General features: G+C 36.0%; 1 long non-coding RNA gene across 1 annotated transcript; it reads left to right on the top strand.

The window, feature by feature from the left end:
* The first annotated feature begins 2,671 nt into the window (after positions 1-2,671).
* Positions 2,672-6,750, top strand: LOC131396472 (uncharacterized). Its single transcript, XR_009216570.1, has 3 exons — positions 2,672-2,847; positions 4,098-4,199; positions 5,961-6,750. It is a non-coding gene; the product is annotated as an uncharacterized LOC131396472 (long non-coding RNA).
* Positions 6,751-9,106: the final 2,356 nt, after the last annotated feature.

Raw genomic sequence — 9,106 nt, 5'->3', positions numbered from 1 at the left:
CGTGCAGATGGGGCTCTTAATTTGAAGGGCCTAAGAGACCACTCGAGGACGTTTTAAACTAGAGTAGGCAGTAAGACATCACTATGGTCCAGATGAGAAATCATGGGAAGAGTTAAAGCGAGCAGGCCAGTTTCCTCATCTGCTGTCCAGTTCTGTGAGAAGTTAAATTCAGCCAAAATTCAGCTCTGTGAGAAGTGACAATTCTTCATGCCTCTCTCCCTCCCTCCACACGGAGGGAGAGCGGCCTCTTCAGACTAGGTGAGGTGTCCTGCTTTCTCATCAGCTCTGTGGTCTGTACAATGACATTCTTATTTCTCCTAATCAGGATTAACTCCTAAAAGAGAGGAGAGAAATCATTTCTTACTTATTTTTATGATCCCTACTACTGCCAACAAATAAATATTTAACATGAATTAATATAAACATATATTCCTGTGTCCTGAATATCTGGTCACCTTTTTCTCTTTAAAAATACAAAATATTTCAAACAAACACAAGAGTATAGATACCAAGATAATAAACACACCAGCTATCCATTACCCAATTTTAATACATCTTAATATATGGCTATATGTATTTAGGTTTTTTTAAAAAGAAACATTACAGATATAGTAGAAGCTCCCTGTGTCAGCCTCTCTTATCCCAACTCTATTCTCTCCCTGCCCACCATCGTGATGTTGGTGTATTTCATTCCAATGCATGTGTTTGTATTTTGGTTATTTGTACTTTATTTTCTGTCAACGTTATTTTTAAAAAATTCCAATAGTCTTTTCTTTTTGAGTAGATGTGGTTCAAAATTCAAATGATTCAAAAGAGTATGCAGTGAAAAGTTTCTTTTCCACACAGGTGCCCAGACAGCACCTATTTTCACTTCCTGGAAGCAACTGATGTTTCCCGTTTCTTCTGTCATCTTCCAGAGATGTTCTATGGATATTAAGCAAATACATATATATTCCTCTCTCTTCTTTTTTTTTTTTACTTAAACAGTAGCACACTCTTATGCATCTGGTTTTTTTCATTTAACAACACATTTTAGAGATAATTTCATACAGTGTATAAAGAGATTGCTTATTCTTTTGTCCCAGACGCACGGGATGTATAGACCATAATTTATTTAACCTGTCCTCTATTAATGAACAATCCATCTTTTACTACTACAAACAATATTGCAATAACTATTCTTGTTCACTTTAGTTCCCATATATGTAGTTATATCTATAGAATAAATTAGAATTGACACTTTTTTGGTAATATTAATCATAACGGATTGCCAAATTGTCCTTTCTTGAAGTTGTAATATATTTACACTCCCTGAAATAAATAAGTGCCCATTTTCTCACACTCTTTCCAATATTGCATATTATCAAACATTTCTATTTTTTACTTAAATACTATGTTTTTGAGATATCATATTGATACATGTGGCTCTAGTTCATGCATTTTTAACTACTGGGTAGCATTCAATTGTATGAATTGAATACACAGATGTCCCCTATTTACGATATTTGGACTTATGATTTTTTGACTTTATGATGTTGTGAAAGTGGTATGCATTCAGTAGAAACTGCACTTCGAATTTTGAATTTCAGTCTTTTCCTAAGCTAGCCATATGTGGTACGATTTTCTCTCGTGGTGCTGGGCAGCGGCAGCGAGCCACAGCTCCGTTAGCCACATGATCACAAGGGTAGACAACTGATACACCTACAACCATGCTGTACCCACAGACCATTCTGTTTTCACTTTAGTACAGTATTCAATAAATTACATGAGAGATCCAACACTTTACTATGAAATAGGCATTGTGTTAGATGATTCTGCCCAACTGTAGGCTAATGTGTTCTGAGCATGTTTAAGGGAGGCTAGGCTAAGCTATGATGTTTAGTAGGTTAGATATATTAAATGCATTTTCGACTTATGATCGGTTTATCGAGATGTAACCCCATCGTAAGTCGAGCAAGATCTGGGCTGCAATTTACTTATCCCCATACCCACTCATAGACAATTACTCTTTTCCCATGTCACTTTATCCTTGTCAGAGTGCCTGGTCCATGATAAATGTTTGCTGAGTGAATGAATGAACTATGAATCAGTGAGTAATAAGAAACATTGCAAAGCATGCTAGACATCTGGTATGGACTCTGAGGGAATGCAGTTGATATTTCCCACTATGAACTGCAGTGTCTAAAGGAAGACTAGACAAACTTGTTGAATCCAGGGAAATCCAACCACTGTCTTTGAAGACCTTAGAGGTAAATGGGAAGGGTTGACGAAGAATAGCCTTTTACTGCTTTTAAACTGTGTACTTCTTCAGTTTTCATAATTTGCATTAATAGCCTCAATCATTGGCGGCCCCACGGCGTACTGGTTAAATGTGCGCGCTCCGCTGCTGGGGGCCCGGGTTCGGATCCTGGGTGCGCACCGACACACCGCATATCAGGCCATGCAGAGGCGGGGTCCCACATAAAGCGGAGGAAGATGGGCACGGATGTTAGCTCAGGGCCAGTCTTCCTCAGCAAAAAGAGGAGGATTAGCATGGATGTTAGCACAGGGCTGATCTTCCTCACAAAAAAAAGAAAATAGCCTCAATCATCAGTTAAAGAAGCAGTGTACATCAGAGATAACTTTTCTACTTTTAAATGTAAGCAGTACCTCATTAGTCATCTTTTGAATTGCAGATACACCCAGCCGGCGACAGTCACCACACCCTGTCTGTATTTACTATGAATAAATCTGGCTAGGTTGCTTTGTTGTTACAACGACAGACCAATTATTCAAAGCTCAAGTTCAAGTTTATATATTCTGATTCCTCAGTTGGTTTTCATATCATGACAAAGGAGCAGCTTCCAGGTGAGAACTTTATCACAATGACTATCCACTGATGGCAAGTTTTGGCATATTGCATTATGTAATATTTGAGTATGATTGATGTGTTTTGTGGCTGGAGCAAAGAAGCACTTAATATGGTTAATTTTGCTGAGGCCATGCTTAGAAAGTTCTGATCCCAAGGAAAAATGCCACACATACTTCCTTCTGGTATTTAGCTTTCTACCACAGCAATAGAATTCACTCCAAAAGTTTTACAGTTATAGATATGAGAGAACGTTTTATAAATATTTTAAAAGATGCCAGTCTTGTTTTTCTCCTGTCCTATGTTTTAGACTAGGACTTTATCTTAATGATTCTACTTCCTCTTATTATTTACCTGTCTTTCAAGTTAAAATTGTGCACCAAGGTTTTGCTGATAGAGCCATTTCTGGACAATTTTTCTTTGAGCAGACTTCATATTGACCAGGCAAGCTACAAACTTAATACATTATTCATTTAACAATGCACAGAACAATTAATTGAATGCACAGAACAAGACTAGGCATCTACTAGAGACGCAAGTACTTTTGTCTAAAAAGATTCCTCTTAAAATATATGTATATACTAATTGTTCCATAATTTGAGGCAGTAGTCTTGCCATGAAGTATACTATTGTCCTGAAAAGGAATTCTTATTAAATTAAGAACAAAAGTGCACAAGTTTAAAAGTTATTAATTATATTATACAAATAGTATGTCATTATATTGTTTGGTTTTGAGAGAGCAATAACCAGCTCAAGACCAAGATAGTAAAAAATCTGCCAGTACAAATTATTCATGCTATTTAGAATTTTAAATAGAATTTGAGGAAAAACACCCAGTTAATTAAGCCTAAGCTTTAGTTTCCTCATATGTAAAAATGGCAGTTTGTTGTGTTAGATTAAATAAGGTATATAAAGCACCTACCATTATACCTCACACATCCTAAATCAAGTTTGTTAGCTCCTCCTCTGTCTCTGAAATCAGTGGTGTACCTAGCACATCTGACACCTGATATAGATCCTTCTTAATACCTTCCTCTAAATGAGAAAATTATTTTTATTAATAATCATGATATGAAAAATAATATAGGCCAGATAGAAATGTAGAGATTGAAAAATATTTTATTGGTCTTCAAATATGTAATTATGCTATTAAAATTTTTTAAACAAAAGTTTAAATAAAATCATTGTATTTCAAAGAAGGAAAAAATAGATTAACACTTTTTCATTGTATGATTTTTTTTTTTAAAAGGGGAAAAATATGAAGAAATGCTTCCAAAGAAAGAACCATGTAAGGTTCAGAGAATGATCTGCACATGGAATAATAGAACTGAAACTATTCTTTTTTTATTATGTATGTATGTATGTATGTGTGTGAGGAAGATTGTCCCTCTTCCTCTATTTTGTATATAGGAGGCAGACACAGTATGGCTTGATGAGTGATGTGCAGGTCCACACCCAAGATCTGAACTTTAGAACCATGGGCCACCAGAGCAGAGCACACAAACTTAACCATCACGCCACTGGGCCAGCCCCAAGAACTGAGACGATTCAACTTCTGTTTAGGCATCTTCACAATCATGGTGCTATCATTGTATATTTTGAGTCTACTCTTTACAGGTAGGATTTATATATTACCACAGTAATTGGAGATACAAATTAATTTCCCCATAGAATATAATGTTGATTAAAAGATAAGTAATAAAAATCTACTCATTTTTACTCTGAGGCTTATACATATGTTATTAAAATTGAATAGAAACCACAGCATTTATTTAGAATTTACATCAGTGGTTCTCTGCTGTGGTGATTTTGCCTCTTGGGACATTTGGCAATGTCTGGAGACATTTTTGGTTGTTACAACTGGGGGGAAGAGAATGCTACCGAAATCAAGTGGGTAGAGGCCAGGGATGGAGCTAAACATCCTAAGATGCACAGACCAGCTTCCCACAACAGAGAATTATCTGGCTCAAAATGACAACAGACTGAGAAACCCTGACTTGGACTAACAAAAGATTTTTTTCAGGAAGAGTATCTTTTCATTGGCATTGTTTACAATTGATGGCACATTATGATAATAAAAGCAGACTGATTATAGTTATATTTATGATTGTTAAACAATAACATAGACGATGCACTCACTACCTTATTGCCTGCACCCAGGTCTAATCATTCAATTTCCATTATATTTCTCCTTCCAACGGACTGCCACTTCAAGTGAGGGTTAAATCAGATTTCTACTTTTAAAGTATTTTTAAATCTCTCTAGTGATGGTTAAATGAACCAGAGCTTAGCAACAGGTGATTTATGTGGCTATTTTCTGTTTACTACTTATCTTATTCAATTTTTTAAAATACAATTTAAAAATGTTAAGTAACAGTTTTATTTAAATATAATTCACATACCAAAAATTCACCATTTCAAAGTGTACAATTCAGTAGTTTTTAGTATATTCATAAGGTTGTGTAATCAACACCACTATCTAATTTCAGGACATTTTCATCATTCCCAAAAGAAACTTCAAGCCCATTAGCAGTCATTTCCCATTCTTCCCTTTCCCCGGCCCCTGACAACCACTAATCTACTCTCTGTCTAGGAACTTGCCCATTCTGGATATTTCACACAGGCGGAATCAGAGTATGTGGCTTTTTCTGACTAGCTTCTTCCACTTAGTATGTTTCTATGGTTCATCCATGTTGTAGCATTTATCAGTACTTCTTTCCTTTTTATTGCTAGATAATATTTCATTGTATGTACAGGCCACATTCAGTTTATCCATTTATCAGCTGATGTTTGCTTCCATTTTTTTGGCTCCTAAGAATGCTGCTACGAATATTTGTGACCACATTTTTGTGTGGACACAGGTTTTTAATTCTCTTGGATATATACCTAAGAGTGGAATTGCTGGATCATATAGTAATTCTGTGTACTATGTGAGGAATTGAAATTCTTGTATCACATATAATATTCTATTGTATGGATATGCCATATTTTGGTTATCCAATGATCAGTTTATGGACATTAGAACTGTTTCCACTTTTTAGCTGTTATGAATAATGCAATATAAACATTTGTGTAAAAGTTTTTGTGAAGACATATGTTTTTATTTCTCCAGGAGTACAATTGTAACCACAGTTTGAACAGATCCCACCTTTTATCAACAAAGCGATTAAGAATTGTCTTTCAGAAAATTTGCAAAGTCATGTAGCCACAGTATGCAAAAGAGAAGAAATGTTGATCTGAAATCACCAAGGAAACAAAAATTCTCCTCCCCATGGAACCAAAGGACCAGGACATGACTGAAACTTAAAAGTTGGACTCTTATCCGAAGCGAGGGGTCCGTCATCCAGGAAGATCTGGTGTTAAATTTCCTTCCCCATCATACCATAAATGTTTAAAACCTTACCATAAATGTTTAGAACCTTACCATAAATGCTTAAAGCTCAACAATCAAAACCTGTCCCACCAGCATTTCTGTATGCCAACCTGTTCTCCCTAACCTCTTAAATTTCACCACAAATCCTGAATCGGGGAGACAGATCTAAGAGCACGTCCCCTGTCTCCTTGCAGACTGATGTTTAGAGATTTAGTCCTTTGTTTCTCAAGGCCATTTTCTGCATTAGAATTCCCCCTAAAGCTTGTTTAAAAAGTGAAGAGTCCCAGGCCCTGTCATTGGTATATATCTAGTGTATTTGACACTCAGAGTGGATAACTTTTTAACACTCTGTTCTTCTATACAACAAAATCAGTTTTAGTAACAATAGAGAAACAGTAACAATAATGGCCAGAAAAGAAAAAGAGACAGTGAAGATTTTTGTTGAAATTTCATATAATCAAGGTAGTCAAAAATTAAGTTAAAAAATATTACAGAAACAAAAAGGAAAAAAAATTTTCAACAGTTTTATCTGCCTTTTATATCTATCTTTAATCTTGTTAACAGATCAATACATTTTATGTAAATAATTGTCTAGCAGGTAATAAGTGAATTTTAATAAGACTGAAATATCAAGATATCTTAGGTAACTCCTAAATCATACTGCTGATGTAATGTTTTATTTCTTAATTTATTTTCAATTTTAAATTAACCAATAAGCAATTAAGGATAAATTCCAATTTTAAAGATATTATTTAAGTTCTGTAAAATATTTCACATATGAACTAAATTTTGCACATACCAAGTGGTCCCACAAAATGACAATGAGATTATGGCACAGAGTCAAAAGGCCACAACTACCATCAACAGCAGGGACAGGATAGTGACTGAAAGTGAGACTAGAAATAAGTGCAGATAGGTTTGCAGAATTTATGGCAGAAGGGTGAAGAAGTTCTTTCTCATAGCTTCTGTTTCCTCAGTGATGTAGGAAGTGAGATTATTTACCAAGAATGAGAGAACTGGAAAGGGGTGGAGAGTAGGGATTTAAGAATAGTGCAGACAGTTTGATGGAGAGCAGAAAGAATTGACTACTAGGGAAATGTAACACAGAAGGCTGAGGCAGGACTGGACACCAGGCTGAGAAAGTAACAACAAAAAACAAATGATGTTGTTAAAATAAATGGACTTTAGCAAATTGGAAAAAAATGTTGGATTTTATGTGAAGCAATACAGAAACCATTTTCAGTTGCAAAAAACTAATGATACATTTTAAAAGACATGCAGTTTGGCAAGTGCAGAAAAATGTACATAAAGGAAAAACCACCTATAATTTTTACTTTATACTTATTTAAAAAGCTTTGTTAGACTTCATTAGACAATTTCGGTGTGTGTGAGGAAGATCAGCCCTGAGCTAACATCCATGCCAATCCTCCTTTTTTGTTTTTTTCTGGCTGAGGAAGACTGGCCCTGAGCTAACATCCGTGCCCATCTTCCTCCACTTTACATGGGACGCCGCCACAGCATGGCCTGACTAAGCTGTGCATCGGTGTGCGCCCGGGATCCGGACCCAGGCCGCCAGCAGCAGAGCGCGCGCACTTAACTGCTACGCCTCGGGGCCAGCCCCTCTTAGACACATTTTTATCATTGCTTTTGTGCATACATAAAAATATATAAGAAAAATACATTGGTAAAGCTATTTCTAAAATTTCATCTTTCAAAATCCAACTCCTCTAATTATGTTTTGACTCAGAAGTTGTCTGGGTTTTTCCAAACAATTTATCCTTTCACCACTGAAAGCACGAGCAGTATTTCCTGAGAATCCATAACAGAACAGAAGTCCTGGGGCCAGTCTCCTAAGTTAGCTTTACGATTCTTTAGAGATAGCATGCTTTGGATTATCTTTGGTTATGTTGCCCAACATGTCTGATTCCTCATCTCTCTCAAACTTTTGGTACCTTGGGTTTAAAAGAATGCTCCACCATTTTTTTAGGATATTTTTCCAAGCTGGTGTTTTTCAAGTCTTGCATGCACAGGCAATGAATGGCTATTGGTAGTGCTATAGGACTCTATCCACTGTTAAATGCATCCAGATTTCAGAGATGTTAAAATGTGAAAAAAATAATGTATCTTAAAAATAGTACAGTTTGGTACTATAATTTAGAATATTTTCCTTTGTCATTAAATATTTTCCTAGAATATAATGTTAGTGTCTGCATAGTATTTCTTTATATAGATGTACCATACTTTAGCCTGTGGTTCTGGGAAGGGGGGTGATTTTGTCTTTCTGGGAACATTACAAAATGTCCAGAGACATTTTTGGTTGTCATAACTGGGGGTGCCACTGGTATTTAGTGTGTAAAGACGAGGGATGTTGTTGAAATGCAGAGGACAGCTTACGACAAAGAATTATCTGGCCCAAAATGCTAATAATGCTGAGATGAAGAAACTGTGTAGCCTACCAGTAGACTTTACAGTTTTCTCCCCTCCCTGCTTCAGGAGTCCACTAAATTAAGGAGCAGCATAGTGTAGTGTTTAAGGACACAGCCTGTAGAATTGGATTATCTGGGTTCAAATCTTCTCCCTAACAGTTACTAGCTGAAGAACATTAACTAGAAGGAATTAGTGACTGAACCTCTCATTTCCCCATCTATAAAAATGGAGAAAATTAATATAAACCTGATAGGGCTATTAAGACAACTAGATAGGCTTATGAATGTGAAGCCTATGTTTGTCATCTAAGACACACTCACAAGTGTTTTGCGGTTTCAGTTAGATAATGCCTTTTTTAAATAAACATAATCACAAACTTCACTATTGAGGGATATAGTCAAAATAGGAAGCCACCGATAGAAAAACCAGGAGCAAAGAAACTCAGGGTTTGGGGCCTA

Source organism: Diceros bicornis, chromosome 33 (genome assembly GCF_020826845.1).
Source record: "Diceros bicornis minor isolate mBicDic1 chromosome 33, mDicBic1.mat.cur, whole genome shotgun sequence".
Lineage (NCBI taxonomy): Eukaryota > Metazoa > Chordata > Mammalia > Perissodactyla > Rhinocerotidae > Diceros > Diceros bicornis.
This window is presented reverse-complemented; position numbering and strand designations above follow the sequence as displayed.